General features: G+C 41.1%; 1 protein-coding gene across 6 annotated transcripts in view; it reads right to left on the minus strand.

Annotated features, from left to right (window-relative positions):
- Positions 1–25,720, minus strand: part of ARL15 (ARF like GTPase 15) — a 160,780-nt gene that overhangs the window by 99,990 nt on the left and 35,070 nt on the right. Inside the window, exon 1 of one of the 6 annotated variants that reach the window (XM_081945812.1) lies at positions 20,961–20,995. The exons of the other annotated variants lie outside the window; for them this stretch is intronic. The gene's annotated coding sequence lies outside the window, so the exon portion shown is untranslated. Of the gene's footprint in view, positions 1–20,960; positions 20,996–25,720 lie in introns of those variants that run through there. 6 annotated transcript variants of the gene reach the window in all.

Genomic DNA, 25,720 nt, shown 5'->3' on the forward strand with positions numbered 1-25,720 from the left:
GGAATTTTGGAAGAATTGTTTTCCACACTCAGCTTTTAAATCCTGCAATTAAAAGGGGGGAAGAGAGATAATAAAAGCCAAAAACATTTTTCCTTGATTTCTGAAAACATATAAATCACATTTTCCTGTCAGTATTAGTCATTCCAGTTCATCTTTTCCCCTCCCCTTATTCCAGGACCTGGGCATTTTACAATCTCTGGGCCAATTCAGCCCTCTGCCTGCCCCATGTACGGTCAATCCAAAATTAAAAATCAAATGAAAATAAGTGTATGCCACAAACACAATACAACTGCACTGTTTTATTTTGAAGGTAACTTAAAAAAAAATACATATGTGCATGCCTGCCTGCCTGCCTATGGACCTCCACAACCCTATTGGTTCGGCCCTCCAGAACAGTTCCAGTTTCTCATGTGGCCCCTTCGGAAAATTAATTGGCCACCTCCTGTTTATTCTGTGTCTGTTAAAGAAATGAAAATATATTTAAAATATTGCACCATAGAAGAGTTTCATCTTTCTTGCACCTGCATTCTGTCTGTATTCTCAAGAGGTAATGAATTAAAGTTGATGACTTTGCTTGCCCTGAGATTTGTATAATCTAATTTGCATGTATTTCTCTCACTTTTTATTTTAGCCAATATCCTGCACAAAGATAAGACTCCACATTCCCCCCCCCCATGCAAATGCATTTACTAGAAGATTTAGAAAAGTTAGCTTATTTCACTCTAATGGAAAGTATATTGGTCCCAGCAGATTCAGAACAGCAGAATTGGAAAAGTCACTCAATCCAATGAGCCAATCTATTGCTCCGTCCAGACTTCTAATAAAGAGCATCTCAGCATCCCTGAATGGCGTACATATATTAGAAGGATAAGAAAGTACTATTCTAATGCTACTTCTAAAGTTATTATTCAGTTTTATACAACTTTGAATCTCTTTTCTACCATACTATTTCCTCTTTTAATTCATCATAACTTTCCCACTCATAGGTACTTTCAAATATCTATTAAAACAAACAAAAGGATAGGAAAGGTAAATTTAAAACATGAAAATCTATAACTAGTGGTTGTCTAGCATCTGCATGAATATATTGAGCGACAGAAAGTTTAACAATATCCCGGGTGAGTATTTTCACTACTGGAACACTGTATTATTTTGAACATCTTTTAAAAAACTGTTTTAGAATCATAGTAAGAAGAAGCCATTTAGGCCACAGAACTCGGCTCCTTGCTCAGTGCAGGAATTCACATTAAAGCATCCCTGGCAGATGGTGGTCCAGCTTCCACTTGAACACATCCACTGACGGAGGTCCATGACCTCTCTGGGTCACCGGTTCCACTGTCAAATTGTTCAAACTGTTAGGAAGTTTTTCTAACATTCAGTTGGAATTTGCCTTCATGTAACTTAAATCCATTATTTTGTGTCCTGTGCTCAGGATGACAGAGAACAGGTCTTGACCTCCTTCTGTGTGACATTCTTTTGGAAATTTTAAAAATGCGATCATAGACTTCTTGGATTTTGTCCTCCAGGCCTAAACATGGCAATTTCTCCATTCTCTCTTTGTAGGATTCCATTTTATTTAATTTATGTATGCATTTATTTGTATCCCACTTTTATTATTTTTTTAAAATAACTCAAGGCAGCGAACGTACCCAGTATTCCTTCCACCTCCTATTTTCTCAACAACAATTCTGTGAGGATGGTTGGACTGAGAGAGTGAGTGACTCGCCAAATGTCTCCCAGCTGGTTTCATGGCTAAGGCAGGATTTGAACTCATGTGGTTTCTAGCCTGATACCTTAACCACCAGACCCAACTGGCCCTTCTCTGAATCTTTGTAGTTAATATGAATCACTTGTAGAATACAATATTCACAAATGGGGCATAGTAGCTAAGGGGTACTGACAAATGAGAATAAAGTGAAACTGTTACTCAAGATTTGGAACCTATTTCTACTCACAGAACCTAAAAATACATTTGCATTTCAAGAAGTGACATCACATTACTGCCTCATATTTAGTTTGTAATCAATTCTCTTCTAAAATCTTTCACAAAAAATTATTTATGAAAAAAAAATCTGAAACTATAATATCACAAAGCCAAATATTTGGGTATTATTGAATGATAAAGAACATGGCATGATTTTTAAATTAATTTAAGAATGCTATTATTTAAATTATTAATTAATTTATTAATTATTTAAACTATTAATTAAATTGAAGAATCCTTCAATTTCTTCTCACATAAATATATCAATTCCTACAATATCCCTCAGTTCTGAAACTTTCCAGTATATCTGAATCCTTTATCGAATGTGGTAAGTAAACCTCAACTCAATATATAAAACTTGCAGTTGAAGAGCAGACTGGAATAATCTGGGAATTATACTTCTCTTTTGGCAATCTCCCTCTTTTTTACTATCTTTTCAATAACATAGGTCCGGGATGGCGAACCTATGGCACACGTGCCACAGGTGGCACGCGGAGCCATTGTCAGGGCACGCGAAGGCGCTGCCCTGTCAGCTGGCCAGCGGGCATGCGAAGCCTTCAGGGGCCCTCCAGAATGTCCCTGAAGGCTCCAGAGGGCTTAAACCGGCCCTAAGAGCAAACTGGAAGTGACTTCCGGTTTGCTCATAGGGTCATTTTTCGTCCTCCGGAGCCTTCAGGGAAGCCTCTGGAAGGCCCCTGAAAGCTCCTGAGGGCTTAAACCAGCCTTACAAGTCCATTCCTGAACTTCCAGTTTTCCCATATGGCTGGGTTTTTTGCGCTCCGGAGGCTTCAGGGAAGCTCCTGAAGCCTCCAGAGGCCCTCGGGGGGGGGCTGTTTTGCCCTCCCCAGGCTCCTATAAAGCCTTTGGAGCCTGGAGAGGGCAAAAAAAGCATGCAAAAAATGGGGGGGAGCTATGGTCATGTGCGCATCTGCTTGCAAGTTCAGATAAATAACACAGACAACCAAAATATACTAAAACAATGGGTAGAATTTTTTTAAAAATAACTCTCGGGAAAAAATTCAACTGAGCAAGGAAATCTGAAAAAAACATATTTCTAAAAATGGGGCACATCTTGCCAGCAGTCTTTTCATCTCAATGCCTGTTTCAGACTAAGCCTTTATTAGCAGTTTGTTTGTTTAGGGAGAGTTCAAATCTTGTTTAGTCTCTGGACAAAAGGTCAGTCTCACTGACAAACCTTGAAGAAGGAGAATATCCAGCAGGTGCTGCTTTCTTCCGGGCAACCTGAATAGACATAAGCCACGTCTAATTTATTGAAATAGAGTATTTCATACTTGCTCTTAATTAAAAATTTCCTCGGAGATTTACATCACTATGAACACAGCTATTAAAATTAACTTAAAATATTATTATTTTAGGTTTTACATATAATATATAACTTAATTTTAAGTTTAATATAATACTAGCATTAAAATATTATTATAGCAATAAACATAATAGAAAAAGTAATTGATTAAACAAACAAAAACCACAAAAAGGCAAAAAGAGCATTTTTTAAAAAAAATAAAAAATAAACTGCAGGCACACCATGAAGTCCTGATCTGGTGCTAAGAAAAAATATAATCTGAGTCTGACATATCTTGCAGGATCATATGACAAGAGGTGCTTTATGGAGGAGTTGGATTCCAATCTGCTTATTGTTCAAAAGTACTTCAACAATTTGGTTTCAGTTTAGTAGAAGCAGCCAATAGTCAGAATAGATGCAACATGAACTTTAGTTGCCCCATTCAAAACTGCCAATTAAATTGTGCAATAACAAGTTTCCAAAAAGTCTTTTAAGTATAATTCCATGTATAATGCTTCACAACAGTGTTTCTCAACCTTATCAACTTTAGGATGCTGGCTGGAGAATTCAAGGACCTGGAATCCACACAGCTTAAAGTTTCTGGGGTTGAGAAATGCTGCTTTACACCATTCTAATTTGCTAATTCCTGCCTACAGAAGTATCTGTAGTTAATTACGATAATGCCAAGATGATGAAACATGCATTGTATTTCCTGATGCAGGAGCTACCTTTTTGTTATTTAACTCTCCATGGATGTTTAGAAACCAAAACATTCAAAGATAAAGCCAGTGATTCTTGTAAGGGTTGGATTTTAGTGCAAAGTCTAGGATCCAGACATCAAAGAGTCTCCAAATTATCATCCATAAAGAATAACTACTGTGCATTATAACACAGTTGCCAAAAATTCATTCTTCCCTCTTAAAGCAGTTATTAGTCAGATATCTGCTTTCAGACAATTGGATAATCCCCCACCCTAAATATACATACCGTATTTTTCGGAGTATAAGACGCACCCAGGTTTTGAAGAGGCATTTTTTTTTAAAAAAAGTAGATAGGTAGATAGAGGGATAGAGGGAGAGAAGGAGAGAGAAATACGGTATTAGGTAGGAAGAGAGAGAGAGAGTGAGTAGTTAGGTAGGTAGGTAGATAAAGGGACAGAGGGAGAGAGAGAGAGAGAGAGAGAGAGAGAGAGAGAAATAGAGAGAGAGAGAGAAATACAGTAGTAGGGAGGGAGGGAGAGAGAGAGTGTGTGAAGATAGGTAGGTAGGTAGAGGAATGTATATAGAGAGAAATAGAAAGAGATAGAGAGAAAGAAATATAGTAGATAGGGAGGGAGGGAGGAAGAGAATAGGTAGGTTGGTAGGTAGAGGGATAGAGAGAGAAAAATAGAGAGAAAAATATAGTAGATAGGTAGGGGGGGAGAGAGAGTAGGTAGGTAGGTATATAGGTAGATAGAGGGAGAGAGAGAGAGAAATATAGTAGGGAGGGAGGGAGGGAGGGAGGGAGAGAGAAGTAGGTAGGTAGGTAGGTAGGTAGGTAGGTAGGTAGGTAGGTAGGTAGGTAGATGTTTCCAGATGTATTTATCCATGTGGTGGTGAAGGAAATAGCTGACAACCTGTAGCACCTAAAACTTTGTTTCTGCTGGGGCAGCACTTGATCAATGTAATTCTCATCAACCACTCTAACTGAACAGCTTTCCGAAAGGGGGGAAAAAGTTTTTGCACTCTGCAAACCTCTCCAAAATGGCCCGTTTTTTGTGAAAATGGGCCCATTTTTTTTAAAAAAGGGGTGAATAGCCTTGGGGGGGCTTGCAAAGTACTCCTAGGTGGGTTAAGGGACCAAAAAGGAACCAAAAATGCCCCGTTTTTCACAAAAACGGGCCTTTTTGTCAAAAAAATTGCATGCATAGCCTTATGGAGGCTTATAGAGTGTTGCTGGGGGGTGGCAAAAGACGGCCCGATTTTTGCTCATTTCTGCCCTCCCCAGCCTCCAGAAGTTGTCTGAAATTCTCCATAAGGCTATGAATGGCCATTTTGGTGAAGGGGCGGGGCTTCAGGAGGCAAAAAAAATGCTGTACTCGGTGTATAAGACGTACCCAGATTTTCAGCCTCTTTTTAGAGGAAAAAGGGTGTGTCTTATACTCCGAATACCATACATACATACATACATACATACATACATACATACATACATACATACATACATTTATATGTCTACCTTTCTCACCTAGAGACAACTCTAGACAGCTTATAGTCATTAGTTCAGCTTACAATTATGAGTTCAAATTACATATGCTGTGGAAAGAGTAAAGGACAAAAACAAAATAGAACTAAAAATGTTTAGCAATGTGTCTTCACTATAACCCACTATATCAACATATAATTCTCTGAGGATGGGCTCTAGCATAAGTTTGAAAGCTCAGAAGATTAACCTCTGGTCCTGGTGACTGAACCAGATTGGATCCTGTATACATATTAATAAGCAGTGAACCTATACATTTGGTCTATTAAGTAACTATAGAATCCTTGGTGTTCTTTGAGTTTGGATGTTTGCTTGCAAATGTTTTGTTACCAGATTAAGTGACATCTTCAGTATACCTATGAAAGTACAGTAACCTTTGTTTATGGTTAAGAAGTCCTAAACCTTTAGAACTACTATGGATGCATGGAAATTTCACATTTTTCTTTGCAATAAGCTTCTTGCTCTGTATACACAAAGAAACAGAAGGAAAAAAATAGCTTTCACCTTATAACCTGCCACATGTTCCCTTTAACAATTTTAATGAGTAATGAAGGAAAAATATTCAAACTCAATAATATGTAAAGAGTTTGTGTATGTATTTTCACATATCACAACATTTTAAAGCATTTTGAACTGCCTGCATTATATTATCTCTAGAGATTTTCTAGCTCATGGTACTTGCTCAATTAAAAATAAATTGCACCCTCTAGTGGTCCAACAGATGATGCTGTGTAGCTGCTGTTTGTAAGCTATATGTTAAATAGTCCTTTGCTTAAAATAAGTACCATTTTCAACTGCTGAGACCTTGCTGGATGAAAAAGTCAAGGCTTTTAAAAGTGCCACACGGTGAGAGTGATGAGGAAAAGATCAGAAAGGACACATAGTGGGTGGAATAGACATTCTAAATTTAGCATCCTGAACTTTTTATTGTTTAAAACTTTTCTGATCCAGCGGATATTTTAAACATTTCAAGGTTTCCGGGTGGGGGGGGGGAGGGATAGGGCTTTCTTTCCTGCTATCCTCAAATATCCAAAAGAGTAGCAGCTTAACCGTTTTAGCTTATCTGCTCAAGGTATAGATGTTCACAAAATAAGGTAGTATTATTCAAGGCAGACTTCAACTGAGAATATACAAATATCCAAACCTTACCTGCTCCTAATTCACTAAGAAAATATTCAATTATCCATTGGTTATTATTGGTCAGACAGTCAGACAGATGTTTAGGCTGGATCTGGCATTTTTATCCTTGTATTGAGTCCATCTGCATAGGCAGTTCAATAATATTAAAGGTATCTTTGCAAAATGTAAGATGTTGCTGCATTTGCTACTGACTGATTAGTTGGGGGTGTTACTTGGAACTCTGTCGGTGAGTTTGTCAAAGATATTCAAGTGGCGCGCCAATTGTTTTTGAAGTAAGATTTGAATATAAAGTCTTTTATTACTGTACTTCATTTACAGTGAGGCTAAATATTAATAACATATTGATTTAAATGGATTTATTTTAAGTGCCTAAATCTGGGTCCAACATTTCGTCAAGAGTATGCAGGATATTAAATTCAGGCATCACATTGTTGTAAAAACAATAGTTTTATTGCCACAATTTCACTAGTATTTTTTTATATCACAATGCTTTCATGTATGTTTTGTTTATTTATTTTGTTTGCATTATACTCACTATGAAACTAGATTTTTATTACAATCAAAGCCAGGTTCCTTGAGAAGTCCATCATTCCGAGAAACATGGAAGTTAGGAGAAGATGGGTGGACTTGATTACAGTGATGCTGGGATCAATTTGGTTTCAGAATATCCTGGAGAATAATTACATATGTGATGTGTAAGAATAGGTAGACAGGCAGATAGGCAAGTGTATAGGTACTGTAGAGAAGCAGGCAAGCAGGCAGGCAGGCAGGCAGGCAGACAGATAATACCTCCTCTTCTTCCAGTACTTACATCTGCATTTAATTCAGACATTTTTTAAAAAGTTCACAAGCCCTTCCAATCTCTCTATATAAAAACCAAATACCACTCACTCATCACGAAATTTCCAGAACCGTAAAGCTACAAACTTAAAATTTGGCACGTATGTTCCTCTTGGCTTCAAGGTGCTAAGAAATGATTTTTTGAGATGACCATCAGATCATTAGTATTTCTTATACTATTATAGTAATTAATATGCTCTGATGCTAAGGAGTTCTACCCCACCTCTCCACCTGAAAAGAACTCTGTTCCAACTGCCATTTGCCTTATATTAATACGCTTTGATGCTAAGGAGTTAGACATTCTACTACTCCTCTCCACCTGAAAGGAACTCTGCTCCAACTGCCAGATGCCTCGGATTCCATTACCTGAGTTCAAACTGGCAGACATTCCACTCCTTTACTCAGGAGTGTTCTGGGACTTCTTACAGTATTAAATGTTGGTACCTCACCAAAATGTCTACGCCTTCCACATATGGAACTGCTTCTGGACTCAAGGCAGTGGGAGCAATATTCCTTATGTGTTTCAATCACTGACCACCACTGAGCCAACAGATTGAACCGGAGTGAACCGGGATTCTTCTGCATTGCCCGATCACATAATTTCATCGGGAAGCACGGGTATCCAGCTAGTATCAGAAATAAAACAATGTCACATAACTCTGTACTGACCATCATGGTCAATAAATGTTCAGCTATCTAGCATTATGAATGCTTTTAACAAGTCAATTAAATAAATGCAACCACAAGTATATGAGCCTTTTAAAATAACTACATATATACATACATACTGTATTCTCACTCACTCACACACAACTAAACTGAACAGGACACAACCCAGGAAATCTCTATTTCCTTCCTTTCTTCTTTTTATAATAACTCTAAAAACATGCTTAATCTTCACTACATTGGTCAATTGGATAAGAAAATGTAAACATGTTACATCTTATGGTTGCCAGGTATCTTAGGTATTCTGCCTATTTTTAGACATCACAGAGTCCCGTGCCATGTGCAAAGAGTTTACAAGTTTTGAACTTTTGGAAAGCAGATTTATCATTTTATATCCAGGATATGCTGAGAAAGTCTATCTCCATCTCCCAAAATAGTTTTATTGGAATCATGTCCTTCCTGCTGAACTAAAGCAGGAAAAAGTTACAGCCAACCACTTTTTTTCCTCTTCTCCTCTAGAAATTTTGAAAATGGAATGGGGTGAATATTACAGCATGGTGACTTCAAGTGTTACGTTTATTGAAAGAGAGATAATAGCACGATAAAGCAGCAATTTTAAAAGGTTATCACGTTTAAGAAAAAAAAATCTTTCTCATAACTATGCTCATTTTTTATGAATTATGCATGAATTATAAGTATAGCTAAATCTAACAAAAAATGGGCCTTCTGTTGGAGAATCATCATAGTTCTGATGTATTCATAAGACTCAAGAAATGGTACATTAAGGACACAAAACCTCTATCATTTAAACTGAGTGAAACAGTGAAATATCACTGAGAGCTCCCAAAACAATGATTGGGATAGCTGTATGCATTCCAATCTCCATCCTCTGGGCTGTTGTGTATCCCATCCACCCCTTCTGCATTTCTGTGCCATAGAACCTGTTAGGGTTTTTCTTTTAATTGAGAGTCCTGACTGTAAAGTAATAACCTCCTCCATTTAGCATTTAAGTATTTAAATATTTATGTATTCCACTGACTGTATACCGCCCCGAGTCCCTTTTGGGAGAGGGGGCGGTCTAGAAATATGAATAAAGTAAAGTAAAGTAAAGTGATCAAAAGGCAAAGTTCTAGTGATAGAAATTGGCTGTATGAACTTTTTGTCGTTGTTGCAATAGAACCCCTATCAAATTATTGTGGAAAATTCTATTCTGAAGGCTGAATTTTTAAATTCATTCATTCATTCATTAAATGTATTTGCTGACCACCTCATTTTGAAGCAAGATATGAAAAAGCTAGAAATGTGAGTGCATAACATTTCTGTTTTATCTTGCTAGTCTCTCTGTAACTTCATGAAACAAAGATGTTAGCCAGTGAATCCAGTGATCCTGTATAAAACAAAATACAGAACTTTACAAAGAATTAAAAATATCAAACATCTTTTATAACTGGTTTTAAAGTTTAAATCAAGCAGATAACCTCATGTGTTTTTATTATAAATTTGTATTGGTTCAGTGCATGATCTGTTTATGACTGATCATGTTCAAAAATATTCAAAAATTCATGTTCAAAAAACAATTGTACGATTCCATTCCAGTTCAGTTTTACAATTTGACATCATTTCAATTTTGTTCATCGGCAAAAAATCATACTATGTACATATTTAAAACTTTTTAAGCTAGCAAATATCTAGCATGATATCATGTAACCATGTCCCTTAGCAACAGCAAATCCAGCAGTCCACACTCCCATCAGAAGACTTCTTGCTGGCTTCCAATAACTGAATTTACTGGGGAAATCAGCAGGAAGTTTCAAGTCCCAGTGACTTGCAGGCAGGGCAGCAGGCAGGTAAGTGGCTGCTGCCAAGTGAGAGAAGATGCCTAACCTAGCACAGTGGCATGCACAATAAATTTTGGGCGTGGGACGGCTACAAACAGCAATCCCTAAAAAACTGGTTGCTAACAACCAGTTGTAATTTGTTAACACCATTTTGATTCTGTCTTCAGGGTATTAAGTATTTAATCTGATTTATGTCATATGCATGTTTTGAGGAGCATTCTCTTTATTTCTTCATGCCATCTCATTATGGTTGAGAGTACAGCATAAGTCCCATGGCTTTTCACTTGATAACTCAATTTTGATAAAGACTCTTTGAATATAATTTTTGAAGCAGATGTGTATCAATAAATATTTCTGTCTCCCATTTCATACATAATAATAATTTTGTAGGTAAAATGTAATGGGCTACTTTGTCAAATTCTTTCCTGAAATCAAGATACATTCACCTACATTTTCACAATCTATTATAGAACTCAGTGGTTCAAAAAGTTGTTAAGATTATAAGATTACTCTGGCAAAACTCATTCTTGAAAAATCTATTAGAAGTTTCTGAAACCACTGCATTGCTTTCAAAGTGCTTACATATCATTCTCTCTGCAATCTGATCTATAATCTTTTGTGTATTCTCCTCTAGTCCAGTACTTCACCTGTTGTCCAGGTTTTCACAAAAATACAAAAAATACATGCCTAGCCTAATAAATAAAATCTGTTACTTAGAAAAGGTGTTATCTGATTTTGGCCACCACAAATTAATACAGCTCTCTTTCTACACTTCTACAGCAAGAAGCACCAAGCTCAGCAAGATGGAGCAGAAATTCATAAAATGCATATTTCCTACATGCATATTTTTTAGCTTCCAAATCTTCACAAAACACACTGGTTTTGTTGTTTTGCTTTTCTCAAAATTACAATTTTCTGGAATTGTAATTTTAATACCTTACCCATTCGTTTCTACTGCCAAGGACTCCTTACTTATAACTGCTCTGAATTTAGTGAACTCTTTATCCTTTGAATGTCTATGGAGATTCTCAATCATCCAGGTCATGGTTGTACCAAAGGTGCTTTTTTCAAGAGGCAACTGGATTTTCTGGTTTTTCTTTGAAGATGTTTTGCTTCTCATCCAAGAAGCTTCTTCAGCTCTGACTAGATGGTGGAGAATGGAAGGATTTATACTCTTTGCAGACAGCTGGTCATTTGCATTCTTTTAGCAGGTCACCTTGAGGTTTGTCTGTGTCATCAAGGTGTCCACAGGGTCACCTGAGTGATGCAAATTGGTGTGGAGCCTTCTTGAAACTGTTGCAAGGACTGTGTTGTAGATTGAAGATAGATGATGTTGAGAAAGTGCTGTTCAATTTTGACATAAATGGCCTTTTTATAAATCCTTCCGTTCCCCACCATCTAGTCAGAGCTAAAGAAGCTTCTTGGATGAGAAGCAAAACATCTTCAAAGAAAAAAGTCCAGTTGCCTCTTGAAAAAAGCACCTTTGGTATATTCTTTATTCTTTGAGCACAAGAACTAAGTAGAAAAAAGGAATCTCCTTTCACAGAAGAAAACTTGTAAGAAGTTGCGAACCAGATTTCAGCCAAACATTTATTGTAAGATTCTGTTCATCAGTACATTATAAGCACTCTTTATCACATAACATCAAGAAGCTATTGAAACGGGACATCAAGGAAACTACAAAGAACAGCTTACAAAGAACATGTGGGAAAATTCCTTCGGACTCTTGCTTGTATTGAATTATTTATATCTGCATCCTGTTTAGAGAATGAATTGAACATGTCTACACTTTGTTGACATACTTTTTTACAAGAATTACCTCTTACTAAAGGAGAGATTCCAGTCAGCAGTTGCTTCCTGTCATTCATATTACCATACAACCACCACCCAAAAAATAATTCAATTGTATATTATGCATTTTTAAACACTCTTAAGGGGTCCCTTGAGCCTTTTACGCAAAATAACAATGTTATTTTATATTGCAATTGGAAGAAGAAGAAGAAGAAGAGGAGGAGGAGGAGGAGGAGGAGGAGGAGGAGGAGGAGGAGGAGGAGGGGGGAGGGGGAAGAGGAGGGGGGGAGGAGGAGGGGGAGGAGGAGGAAGCCTACTTCTTTAAAACAGCATCTACTCATGGATTGACTATATTCAAAATAAATATCAGACTAAAATTTTTCAATTAGCTTATGAGTGAAAGCACAAGGAATGCTACAATTTACCTAAAGTTAGGTTAACAAAAGGGGAATTAAAGCACAAGAGGAGGTAGGATGTTAAAATCAGTTAGCTTATGCTAGCGTATGATTGTTAAATGTTTATACCCTGTATTTTGCTCTGGGAAGTTGGGGGGGAGGGAGGGTTGGAGGGTGGAAAGGGGAAGGGGTAATACTTGTAAAACTTATTAAAACTTTTAATAAAAAAAACAGCATCTACTCCATGGCATACGAATTGAGGATATGAATTAAAAGTTGAGGATGTAAATTAAAAAGTTGCTCAAGGGTCACAAATCTGAAATCTCTGTCACTTTTATGTCTTGCATTATGTTCTTCCATACTCAATATTCATGTAGCAAGGGTGAACTCAACAGAAAGAAGTGCATTTGAGGGTAGGGCTGGAGATCTGTCAATATGCACTCTGGATGCCCGAGCTGAACAGTACAAATTTGTGTCCAGACAACAATTCTTTTAAGTCTTGCAAGATAAGTCAGGTAAAGGAACAGACATCATGATATTCCAGAAATGTCCCTTTATTGTTTGAGATTATAACAGAATACTGAAAACCTGCCCGTTTTATATCAGACAATATCATGGTGAGTTTCTTTCCCACACTTCATTTTCTGAACTGTATTACAGGTTCTCCAAGTTCCCTCTTAATGACTCTTTCATATATTTTCCAATATCAGTTCTAAATATAATAAACAGCTATACTGATTACTCCTGGAAAATATATTAGAAAAGCTTATAATGAGACATTCATTAGTTTTAAAGAAATACAATATTGTCGGAATGAGTAAAAGAACTAAAATCTAATACTTCTAGAAGATGTTAGGAAAGCTTGTAGTATTTCTAATGAAATACTATGTTCTCTAAATGAGTGTTCATAAACTGTAGCAAAGTTGGATAAACAGATTGCCTCTGGGAAGGAGATGGGTAGTTCTTAAATAAAATAAATAAGCGAAGATGCATAACTCTAAATTAATGGACTAAACAACTCTTTTTTACACATTTAAAATCTTTTTTTACAAGACGCTCTTTAGATAAAGGTTTCATTCATTTTCTCATTTGACCCAGTACAGTCCAAAGTTATAATTTAGAATCAGTATTCCAGCAGTTCATTAAATTATTAATTTAAAAGCATCATAGACACTGGTATAAGTAAATACATTAATTTTGTTTCCTAGTTTACATAAGCTTATGTATAGCCAAAAGAACTATCTCAATCACAAATTCTTGATATATGAAAAATCAATTTCAGCACTTAAGGTGACTCTACTAGCTCCTTTCGGTCTCAAATAGAAGAAGAATTCTTCTAGAATAGAATTCTTTATTGGCTAAGTGTAATTGGACACACAAGGAATTTGTCTTCGGTGCATAAGCTCTCAGTGTACATAAAAGATATAAGTGATAAATAATGAACATGGTCATCATAAATACATTCATCATGAATGTGTTTATGGAAAGGATCTCACAGTAATACAATACAATACAATAGTAGAGTTGTCCTTATGCTTTTCTCAGACTGGGCAAAAGCATCACAAAAGGATGGAATTGAATATCAAATATACAAATTTTCTTAAAGCATATATGTTGCATCTTTTTTACAGTGAAAAATTTGGGAATAGTCCACAGTTCAGATGTAAAATATTTTACATGCAAATACTTTGTCAAATTCCACATACCTCTAGCTGGAATGGGAAAACCCATAGCCTGAAGCCCTGGACTGCATTGACCAATAAAAGTACATTCAATAAAATGAACAAAACAAAACTATCCTCCAAAAATAAGAACTACCGTGCTTCTCCGAAAATAAGACAGCGTCTTATTTTCTTTTGACCCCTGAAATAAGCATTTGGCCTTATTTTGGGGGAGGTCTTATTATTTTTGAGGTGCATGGGGCGGCAAGCATGATCACTCATGGCTGCTGCTGTGTTGCAATATTTTCAGGGAGGGCTTATTTTCAGGGGAGGGCTTATTTTAGCACATGCGCTCAAAAAACCAATTGGGCTTATTATCCGGGGAGGTCTTATTTTCAGGGAAACAGAGTATTAGCAATCACCTATGGGTGAAAGCTTAGACATAATGTAGCAAAATCAATTTATCTCGATTGTTTAACAAATACCGTGTTTCCCCAAAAATAAGACAGGTCTTATTTTCTTTTGCTCCACGAAATCTGGCCCTGGGCTTATTATAGGGGGAGGGCTTATTATTTTCTTGGGCAGGTGAGAAGTGAGGCGCGACTTTTACCTTTCCAGCTCCGTCGCATTCCTCGCCATTGTATCCAGGAAAGCCGCTGGTTTAAAAAAAAACTTCTCGCGAGTTCAATCAAACTTCTTGAAGTTGCGAGAAGGGTTTTTTTTTACCAGGGGCTTCCCTGGACACAATGGCGAGGAACACGACGGACCTGGAAAGGCACACCTCGCGGCCCAATACTGCCCACCCAATCGTAAAGGCAGTCTGCCTGGTTCCCTTTCCCATCGTCCATTTAGTGAAGGGTGGCAGGTGAGGGGGGAGAAGCGAGGTGCGTCTCTTACCTTACCAGGTCCGTTGCGTTCCTCGCCCTTTTGTCCAGTGAATCCCCTTGTAAAAAAACCTCATGAGTTCAACTCACAAGTTTTTTTTACAAGGAGCTTCACTGGATGAAAGGGTGAGGAACGCAGCGGAGTTGTCAGTCTTTGGTAGTGCTAGGATGCGCATCTTGCTTCTCCCCCCCCAGCTGCCAACACTCGCTAAAGGGACGGCAGGGAAGGGAACCAGGCAGGCTGCCTTTACTATTGGGCAAGGTGGGCGGTATTGGGCTGCGAGGCGCGCCTCTTAAAAGAGATAACATCGAAGGAAAGTGAGTAGACTTTGTGACTTCATTCTGTACCATGTTAATTTGAGAAGCAGAAAAGTCATTATATTTACTTAATATTCTCCCCCATTAGATGTGAGAGAACACATAAGAGTTGACACAACTCTAGCTGCATGTGTCACATTCTAATAACCTATACAGAAATAATCCTGAACAGAAAAAGTGGGAACTCAAGATGAAATCTGAACACTAATTCAACTCTAAATATCTCTCTTGAAATGCTGTATAGACTTGTTTCTTCTTAATTAAAAGAGGGTCCAGGGAATATGAAGGACACCTCCTGGTAACTCCACAAGTGAATCAGTCAGGAGTTGCAGGACCTTGGACAGCTCTATGCAAGCAAACCTGTTCCTACAGGAATAAAAGTAAAGACTCCCTGGAGTTAAATTGGAATACTGGTGATTTTCCAGTAGAATCGAGGGAGGGGTTACGCATGGGTTTTGCCACAGCCTGATTGGTCCATAGACTGAGGGAAATTTCTATAATATTCCTCCATTTCCCATTGGCTCCGAGTTTCCTCTCAGTCTTTTGGTCCAAGCACTGCTTTGGCTCCTAGGTAGGAAACCTTCAAATATTGTAAATCTTGCTAGAATTCATTGATTGGATTGGATTAATTGGATAATCTAAATTACTAAATTTATCTCAGCTGCAGCCCCTAGGGACAGTCATTTCTGTTTTGCGCGAGATAGGAGAGCCCTTTGGGGCGCCCCACCTCCTACCCTGTGGGACCAAGGGCCCTGTCCGATTCCTGGCCAGCGGGGATGACAGGCTTCAAGGCGCAGGTTTCCAGGAACTAGATTGTGAGTTCGGCAGAAGAACAATTGAGCCGCATAATTTAAAAGGCAAACCGTGGCTTTTTTTTCCAGTGCCAGGAGTCTCCTTGCAACAAGCAGCACTTCCATTGATCGCGCTGTCTTCCTGCCGCTTGGAACTTGCCCGAACACACTACCTTCCTGCCATTCGAACTTGCCCAAACACGAGTCACGGCGGTTAAAAGACAAGCCACAGCCATTCCTAAGGCTCACAGTAGCAGGATCGGAGGCTCCTGTGGCCATTTTGAAGCAGCCACATGGAGGCAGCATTTACAGAAGCCTTGTGGTCGGCTACTCAGCTTCTTGCATCGTGGCCATTGATCGAGGCCAGCAGGTCCTTTTCTAGAATGTGGCCCACAGCTCCCGAAGGCGCAGGCACTGGCGGGACCTACAGTGGCCCTGATACTCTGACAAGTGAGTGGCTGCAATGGCAGCAACAAGATCCAAGCTCCTGCAGGCCCCATCAGAGGCTCCAAGCAAATTCAGAGAAGGGCAATTAGACAGGCCCAGAACCAGGGCCACGGCTTCTAAACTCTCGGCTGACCAACTCTCTTCCAGAGCCGCCACTAGGGATGAGCTTAGATGACAGAGAGCGCTGGAGAAAACAATTGCCAGGGCAGAAAAGCAGGCCCAGTCCACTAGGCCCACTTTGCCAGCAGATCCAGATCTCCTATCAGGCCCTTATCTCTCCACTCGGGTTCACCTCCTAGAGGTTTCAGCCCATCTTCCCCTTCAGTCTCTCCTGCTAGATCCCACAGGCACTCCAGGCAGGAATTTTCTTCTTCCTCCTCCATCTCCCCAAGAGCCATTGGGGGTAAAGATGTGGATCCTTTGGAGGGCCCCTCTAGGTCCTACCATACCTCTTCAGGGCTAGTTCCTCAGGAACCTCCAGTCCTGGGTCCATCGCAGTATGACCTTGAGGACCTGGATTTCCTCCCTGAAAGTACTAGGAGGCTCATTTCTACATGTATCACACGGGGCATTGCCACCGGTATCTCCCAGAGAGAAAAGGCATCACAATCTGGCAGGGCCCCAGTGGCTCATCACAGACAGCACCACGTTAGGCCCCCTCCCTCTCCATGGTCAGCGAAGGCTCTATTTTAGGGGAGGACATCCATCAAGACATGGGGTTTTCGGAGGATGAGGACTCAGTTCCTCATGATCCTCCAGCGTTTCCTGGCCTTTTTCCACCGGTCACTTTTACACATGGCCAGGAAGACCACTAAGATTGGAACTGGGGACCCGATGGTCCCTCAACCTAGGGATCCAAATCTGGCAATGTTTTCTAACACTGCCACAAACAAAGAGGAGACTCCTGTCCTTCCCTTATTTCTAGAGGTGGTAAAGAACCAATGGGCCCGTACTTCCACCTTTTCCAATCCTGGTAGCAGCGATTGCGTTTCTACAATGTTGAGCAGGCCTTTACCCAAGCTCTACAATTACCAGCAATCGATACCCCAGTGGCAGCTCTGGTCTCTTCCTCCTCCGTAGTCTCAGGAGATGCAGCTGATAAGATGAAGCCGGAAGACAAGCGTGCAGAACTTACCTTGCATAAGAACTTTAACCCTTCTACCTGGGCAATTAAATCTGCTGCGGCAGCTTCTTACTTTAACCGCATGACTGTCATGTGGCTTCGTCAACTACAGGACCGTATTCCAGGAGAGGATGAGCGGCTGCATCAAGATATCACTAAAATCATAGCCACCTCTCAATTCTCTGCCAATGCGACTCTAGATTCCGTAAAATATGCTTCTAGAGCTCTTGCCATGTCGGTAACTTCCAGACGGTTACTGTGGTTGCGCAGTTGGCAGATGGACAACAAGGCCAAGTGGAATCTGGCAGCTGCCCCTTACACAGGCACTAATCTATTTGGGGAAGCACTAGATCTTATTCTAATAGAGAACAAGGATAAGAAAAAGGTCCTTCCTTCCAATGCCAAGAAGACAGACTCTCGCCCAGCCCCATTTAATAGACCCTCTTACAGGGCTCCCGAGACTGACCACCAGCAAAGGTACCATTCCTTTAGGTCTGACAGACAATTCCAACGTCCCTTTTACCAGGATCGAAACAGATACCAAGGTCAGTCCAGGCAATCCTATCGCGAGGGGGGGAGCCATCCCTTCTGCAGGAGGAAATTACTCCAATCCGGATCTCCCCATAGGCACACTTTGTGGATCAGTGGGACCTGATCACCACGGACGCCTGGGTCAGGTCCATCAGCAGGAACGGCCTGCGACTGGAGTTCCTCTCCACCACCACCCCCGATGCTCTTCAGGGTGTTCCCTCCCTCACGGGACCCAGAACGACAATGCCTGATGGATCTAGCTATAAATCATCTTCTCGACATTCAGGCAGTGGAGGCGGTTCCGTTGATGGGCAATTACACCAACCTGTTCGTGGTACCGAAGAGCTCGGGGGGCTGGAGGGCGATTCTGGATCTCAAGCGTCTAAACCAATGTCTACAGACGCTTCAAAATGTCATCCCTCAGGTCCATTCTTCTGGGGATCCGTCGGGGGGATTTCTTGGCCTCGGTAGACATAACAGAGGCCTACCTTCATATCGCGATCCTGCCAGCCCACCGCAGGTACCTGAGGTTCTCACACGGGAACCTCCATTATCAATACCGCGCCCTTCCTTTCGGCCTGGCCTCCGCTCCTCGTACCTCCACAAAGGTCCTTGTGACATTGGCGGCTCACCTTCGCTCCACCCCGGTGAGACTCCAATGTTACCTGGACGATGTGTTAGTTCAGGCAGTCATCGACCTCCATCTTACCATCCGGTCCCTTCAGTCCCTGGGGTTCTCCTTCAACTTTCCCAAAAAGTCATCTTTCCTCCTCCATGCGTATACTACACCTGGCGACAGTGATCGATTCAGTAGCGGGGGTGGTCCACCTCTCTCCAGACCATCTGGTCAGCCTCCGAAAGCTCACAATCAGGGTTCCCAGAAGTCGGTCATTTTCCATCCTGACCTTGTCTCAGTTGCTTGGCAAGATGGTGTTGTGCATAGGGATAGCGCCCTAGGTTCATCTACACTCACAGTCCCTCCAGTGGACTCTCATCCCCTTCCAGAGGAAGTGGATAAGCAACTCCCTCCGATCCATTCGTCTCCCAGCAGACGTACGGCTGTCCCTCCAGTGCTGGCTTTCCCCGGCTCTGAGACGGGGTTGCACATTCTGGGAACCGGACCGAGTGACAGTGACTACAGAAGCGAGTTTGTTCGGTTGGGGGGCCTTGATGGACTCCAAGCTGGTGGAAGGTCATTGGACTGCCGCAGACCTCCGCCACAACATCAACTGGCTGGAGCTAAAGGCGGCTCGCCTGGCCCTCCAACACTTCAAAGACTCAATCATAGGATATCACGTACTTCTCCTGACAGACAACGTAGCCACAAAGGCCCACATAAACCATCAGGGGGTACCCACTCCCGGAGTCTCTGCCTAGAGGCACTGAAACTTGGTGCCTGGGCGGAGAGACACTTGTCATCACTGGTGTTGGAGCACATCTCGGGCATGTCCAACCATCAGGCCGACTGGCTGAGCCGAGCAACACTGGACAATGGTGAGTGGCAACTCCTTCCCAAGTTGTTCCAGAAGATCTGCCAACGGTTCGACACCCCACTACTAGACTTATTTGCTACCCAGGCGAACTCACAACTGCTGAGATTCTTCTCCCGCTTCCAGACCCGAACCGCGGAGGATATGGACACCGTCTGGAGCAGATAGCTGCCAGTCCTCCTTTACGCCTTTCCCCCTATTCCCCTTATCCCGAGGACCCTCAGGAAGATAGTGACAGAGAGGGAACACATCATCATGCTAGCCCCATATTGGCCCAGGCGGCCCTGGTTTGCGGACCTTGTCCAGCTATCTGTTTCCCTCCCGTGGAGGATACCTTGGGAGGAGATTGCCCTGTGCCAAGGGGTCCTCATCCACCCGGAGCCCCAGTGGCTCCACTTGACCACCTGGCACTTGAGCAGCATCTCCTGAGGAACGCTAACCTGTCCTCCAAGGTCATAGCAACCATCGAGGCCTCGAAGCATCTGTCAATCACTCGGATCTACAACTCCACATGGTTGGCATTTGTCAAATGGTGTGATCTGCTTGGTATCTGTCCAACTGAAGCCTCGGTGGCTCAGATTCTCAAATTCCTACAGAATTCCCATAACACCTTACGTCGCCAAGTGGCTGCATTGTCCTCTGTTCTCGGGGGGGGAGGTAATTCCACACTCTCTCACCTCCCCCTGATAAAGCGGTTCCTAAAGGGGGCGGCAAATCTCAGGCCTCCCCCAGTGCATAGATTTCGCACTTGGGACCTACCCATTGTCCTCAGGGCCTTAACGGGAGCGCCATTTGAACCCTTTCGAACAGCCCACCTTAGATTGTTGTCCCTGAAGGTGGCCTTTTTGGTCGCAGTGACGTCGGCCAGATGCATATCGGAACTGGGCGCTCTGTCGCGATGATCTAGGCCAATTTAACCAGGATAGGGTGGTCTTTCGTCTAGATCCTACATTTCTTCCAAAAGTAAACACTCCATTCCACAGGGCACAAGAGATAATCTTGCCTAATTTCGTCCTGCCCCTTCTCACGAAAGGGAATGTGGCACCAACTGGACGTCTGCCGCACCTTGCGCATCTACCTCAGGCGAACATCAGAGGTGCGCAGATCCAAGGCTCTCTTTATTTCATTTCAGCCCGGGTCCTTAGGGGCCAGGGTGTCTTCGGCCACTATTGGCAGGTGGCTGAGACAGGCCATCATGACAGCCTATGAAGCATCCGGTTGAACCCCTCCGGCAGGGATCACGTCCCATTCCACTTGGAGCGCCGCCGCCATGGCAGCATGGGCCACCAGGGCCCCATTTGAGGACATTTGCCGGGCGGCCGCTTGGTCATCTCTGACCCCCTTTATCCGCGACTATCGGCTAGATGTATTCACCTCCACGGAGGAATCCTTTGGACGCAGGTGGCAGCTGCCTCTCCCCCTGGGTCCTAACCTTTCCCTCCCTGGGACTAAGCTTGGGTATGTCCCATGCGTAACCCCTCCCTCGATTCTACTGGAAAAAGAATGTTGGTTCTTACCTGAACGTGTCTTTTCAGTAGAATAGAGGGAGCGGTTACGGTCCGCCCTACTTAGCGTTAGGGATGGGCCAGGTGGAGGGTCGGGAGGTCCCTTGGTTTGCTTGCATTTTGCAGGTGCAGTCCTTCGACATCGAGGAAACTGGGAGCCAATGGGAAATGGAGGAATATTATCGAAATTTCCCTCAGTCTATGGACCAATCAGGTTGTGTCAAAACCCATGCGTAACCCCTCCCTCTATTCTACTGAAAAGATACATTCAGGTAAGAACCAATGTTCTTTTCAAGAATATATTTATGAAGTGGTTGCCCACAACCTTCTTCCATGAGGTATTTCAGTCTCCCAGTCAAATTTACAGAGATGTCCTGGTGATTTTTACATACCAACCAAACCCTTCCTTGCTTATTTCAAGAAACAATGGTTTGCTAAAAATGTTTATCCCTTTTGCTAGATGTGATAAGTGTAATATGTAGTCCTGGACATATAACCATTTGTTTAGCAACCATACAAAATTACAGCAGCATTGAAAAAAGTGACTTACCACTGTTGCAGCAATTCCCACAGCCATATGTTCAAAATTGGGCACTTGACAACCGACTATCTATTTACAACAGTTGCAGTGTCCCAGGGTCATGTGATTGCCATTTGTGATCTTCCCAACTGACTTCTGACAAGCAAAGTTAATGGGCACTTAATGACTGTGCTTTGCTTAGCCAGCCAAGTTCTGCTTTGGTATTTGGAAATGGACTCAATCTCATTTCTAGCAGGAACGATTTGGGGAAGATTTTCCATCCTTGGTCATGGATGAGGCTGGAACTTGCCTGAAGAGCATGTGGTAACCATGGCTCAGAGGGCCTTTGCAGAACGCCACACTGTTCATCAATTATATCCATCCCTGGATTGGATGGTCCTATTCATGGTCATTCATGTTTCATCACCCCTTATGTGTTGCTATTAGTTGCGAAGTCATGTCCAACCCATCACAACCCCATGGACAACATTCCTCCAGGCCTTCCTGTCCTCTACCATCCTCTGGAGTCCATTTAAAATCACACCTACAGCTTTGCTGACTCCATCCAGCCACCTCATTCTCTGTCTTCTTCTTTTGCCCTCAATCTTTCCCAACATTAGGCTCTTCTCCAGTGATTCCTTCCTCCTCATTAGGTGGCTAAAGTATTTGACATCCCTTAGGTACACATACATAAATACAAACATAATAATATGTATGTATAAATGCATATATAACATATACATATAGCAGCTAAAAGCCAGAAAGAGAAAATACTACTAAAGGCAATAAAATAAAAGAAGGCACTGAATAATATCAAGCTGGTCAGCAAATAACTAAATTATAACCAAGGCAGGCTTTGCATCCATTAGTGCCTCACTTTCTCTTTTATTGCACAATATTTTACTACAATCCAAGTTGTAGAGTTTGAAATATGGAAAAAGTCAAATCATATAATCATTGTCCATTTTCCAGAGTAATGTCAAAGCAGGGATAAAATAAAGATAGAGTATTACTAATGTCTCCATTGGTACCACAGTAAAACGACACATGCTGGACCTTCGTATATTTATACCTCATCCCAAACTGATAAATGATTTCAGATGTTTTGTGTAAATGTTAAACAGCGAGAAGAGAAAGCCAAATCTTGCATCACCATGACACAACCAGCATCAGGCTATCATCTCTTCTGTTTACGTAGGAAGAAATGGAACAAATCATGCTATCAACCCCAATCATAACTGAATCCATAAGGCATTCAAGGTGAAATTTCTGGAAATTTACAGAAGGCAATAGGAAACTGGAAGTGATCTGATCATGGCAGAGAATAACAACATCCTCTGTCAGAGTGCATCCTCTGTCAAACAGCAATTAGCAATTTACAGCATGGAAGCACGCATGTGGAGAGAAATACACCCAAACAGGGCCTCTTCTTATTAGAGGTGCTTAAGGTGACATCAGTCAAAAAACCTTCCCAGCATTATATCACCATAGCAGCTGGTCAGCTATTAAATCATTACTCTGACATCCTCCATCCTCAGATCATAAGCTAGATTCTTTGTGATAAAAGCACCTAATGTATGAGTTGGGCCAGAGTCTCCCAGGGGATCAGGATGCTATGAAATGCTGGACTCTCCTTTGGCCTCGTGGACATATATTCAAATAAAAACAACACACAAGAAAGATGCAGAAATATATGGATTTTACAAGGAACCCCTAGAATTAGATCAGATATTTCTAGGAACAGATGACAAATTAATAAAGGAAATTTATAATTACCTATTGATTACTATTTATTTATATAATGATTACTATTAAAAGCGTTTTGTGTGCCTTCGGCGTTTAGCCATGCCGGCCACATGACCACAGAGAAGTCTTCAGACAGCGCTGGCTCTTCGGCTTTGAAAAGCAGATGAGCACCGCCCCCTAGAGTCAGGAATGACTAGCACATATGTGCGATGGGAACTTTTACCTTTACCTTATTGAACTTTAAAATGGAAGAACAACATGTAAAAGAAACCATGATAATATAGCCAAAAATTTTGGATATAATATAGAACTAGACAATTGGCAAAAACTTTAGGAAAGAAATTACAAACTAACCATGTCAACAGCATACAAAGAAAACCTTTACAAAATGTTCTACAGATGGCATTTGCCACCAGCAAGAATAGCAAAGATGTTCCAAAACATATAGCCAGCATGCTGGAAATGTAAAGATATACCTGGGTCCTGTTACCATATGTGGTGGACTTGTCCAATGGCAAAAAAATATTGGTTAAAGATAAAAAGGCGGTTAGAAGAAATAATAGCACAACCAATAGATTTAAAACCAGAGTTGTTCCTATTAGATATACTACAGGGGAAATACAACAAAAGAACTATATATTTAATATCATGTGTAATAATGGCAGCGAGAATTATGTACGCACAAAACTGGAAACATGAAAGTATACCTATAGATGAAACTGTAATAAAGAAAATATTAGACTGTGCCAAAATGGACAGGTTAACGGTGAAAATTAAGTATAAAGAGAAAACAGATTATTTAACATGAGATTTTTAAATAAATCGTTAGAAAGCAGAAGCAGAATTATAATTAAAGATGATTAACAAAAGTATCCTTTATCATTTATAAAAGATGATTAACAAAATAGAGGTAAATGTATATATAAATATATCTAAGCATTATAAGCAATATTATCATTGGATTATATTTGATTACAGATTAAATTGTATAGAGTGACTAGAAGTGAATATTATATTGTATATATTATGAAAATAATCGCTATAATTATAATGTATAATATTATGTGTATTCAAAAGAGATTTGATACAGACTGTACACTGTCGTCGCAGAAATGGAAATGTGATGTATAACAAAGGAAAATGTATAATAAAAAATAATATATTAAAAAAATGCTGGGCTCTCCTACATTCCACACACACTTATAATATGATTGAAATCCCGTAGCACAGGGCTCTCAATCCCTTGCTACTGGTCCACAGGCCGTCAAACCGGACTACGCAAGTGGCAGGTGAGCATGCAAAATTCGATTTGCGCATGAGGGATTAGGTTGTGCATGTGAAATCGTCCCTTCCCCCCACCGCTGCCACTTCCTGGCGCCGCCACCACTGTCAGTCCGTAGAGTCGGAAAGGTTAGGGACCACTACCCTAGCATCAATAGTTCAGAAGGTTCTAGCACCAACAAAGTCCATGAGCATAATAATTTTCCCCATGATAAAACATTGGTTAGTCATATTTTTGTTAGTCCCTAGGACCATGATGGTGAACCTATGGCACGCATGCACGCCCTGGCCAACTGATTTTCGGCCTTGATTTTCACCTGTTTTCCGCCCTCCGGAGGCTTCCCTGAATGTGTAAACCAGAAGTTCGGGAACAGACTTTCGGTTTGCTCGTTGGGCTGTTTTCTGCTCTCCAGAAGCTTCAGGAAAGCCTCCGGAGCCTGAGGAGGGCGAAAAACAGACCTACCGGGCCCACTGTAAGTTGAAAAACTGGCTATTTCCAGCCTGTGGAGGGCCTCTGGGTGGGCAGGGGAGGCCATTTTGCCCTCCCCAGGCTTCAAGAAAGCCGTGTGGGCATGTGTGGAGCAGAGTGTGTGTGTGTGTCACACATGCATGTCTAGGGGGCATGGCGCGGGGGAGATTAAATTATGGGGGTGGGCACACAAGTGTGTGAAATAGTATGCACACGCATGCTTTTGGCACCAGGGTGAAAAGGGTTCGCCATCACTGCCCTAGGATTTAAATTCACAAAGTACACTGTTGTCCCACTGTCAGTAGTAAAGAAGGCAATTTGTAAAGTATGTGGATATACCTTTGAACTTTTATCTACAGTTACAAAACAGTCGATTCCATAAGTTGATCTCAAGATTCTAGAGAATTTCTGAGCGTATCTTTTGGATTAATTGAATTCCACTAATTAAACAAGCATGAAGAAATGGTTGAAGATCTATTCAAAGATATGGTATTGAAGCAACTGAAGCAATAGATGTAAATTCATAAAAAATACGATTGCTTAAGTAAAAAATGTACTAAATTCCCTTGCTACATCCCCCAATTTTGGCAGCTGAAGCCAGAAATCTTAAAATTGCCAAGGCTGAAAAACAACGCATTCATATAATTGAAAATAAATCTTAAAACCCATTTATTTCAATACTCTCTTTTAACATTTCTTTTGCTTTAAGAACCAAGCATGAATCCCTAAAACCTGTTTAATATTTAAGATCTGCCT

This window comes from Natrix helvetica (assembly GCF_964273705.1).
Source record: "Natrix helvetica genome assembly, chromosome: 2".
NCBI classification, from domain to species: Eukaryota; Metazoa; Chordata; class Lepidosauria; order Squamata; family Natricidae; genus Natrix; species Natrix helvetica.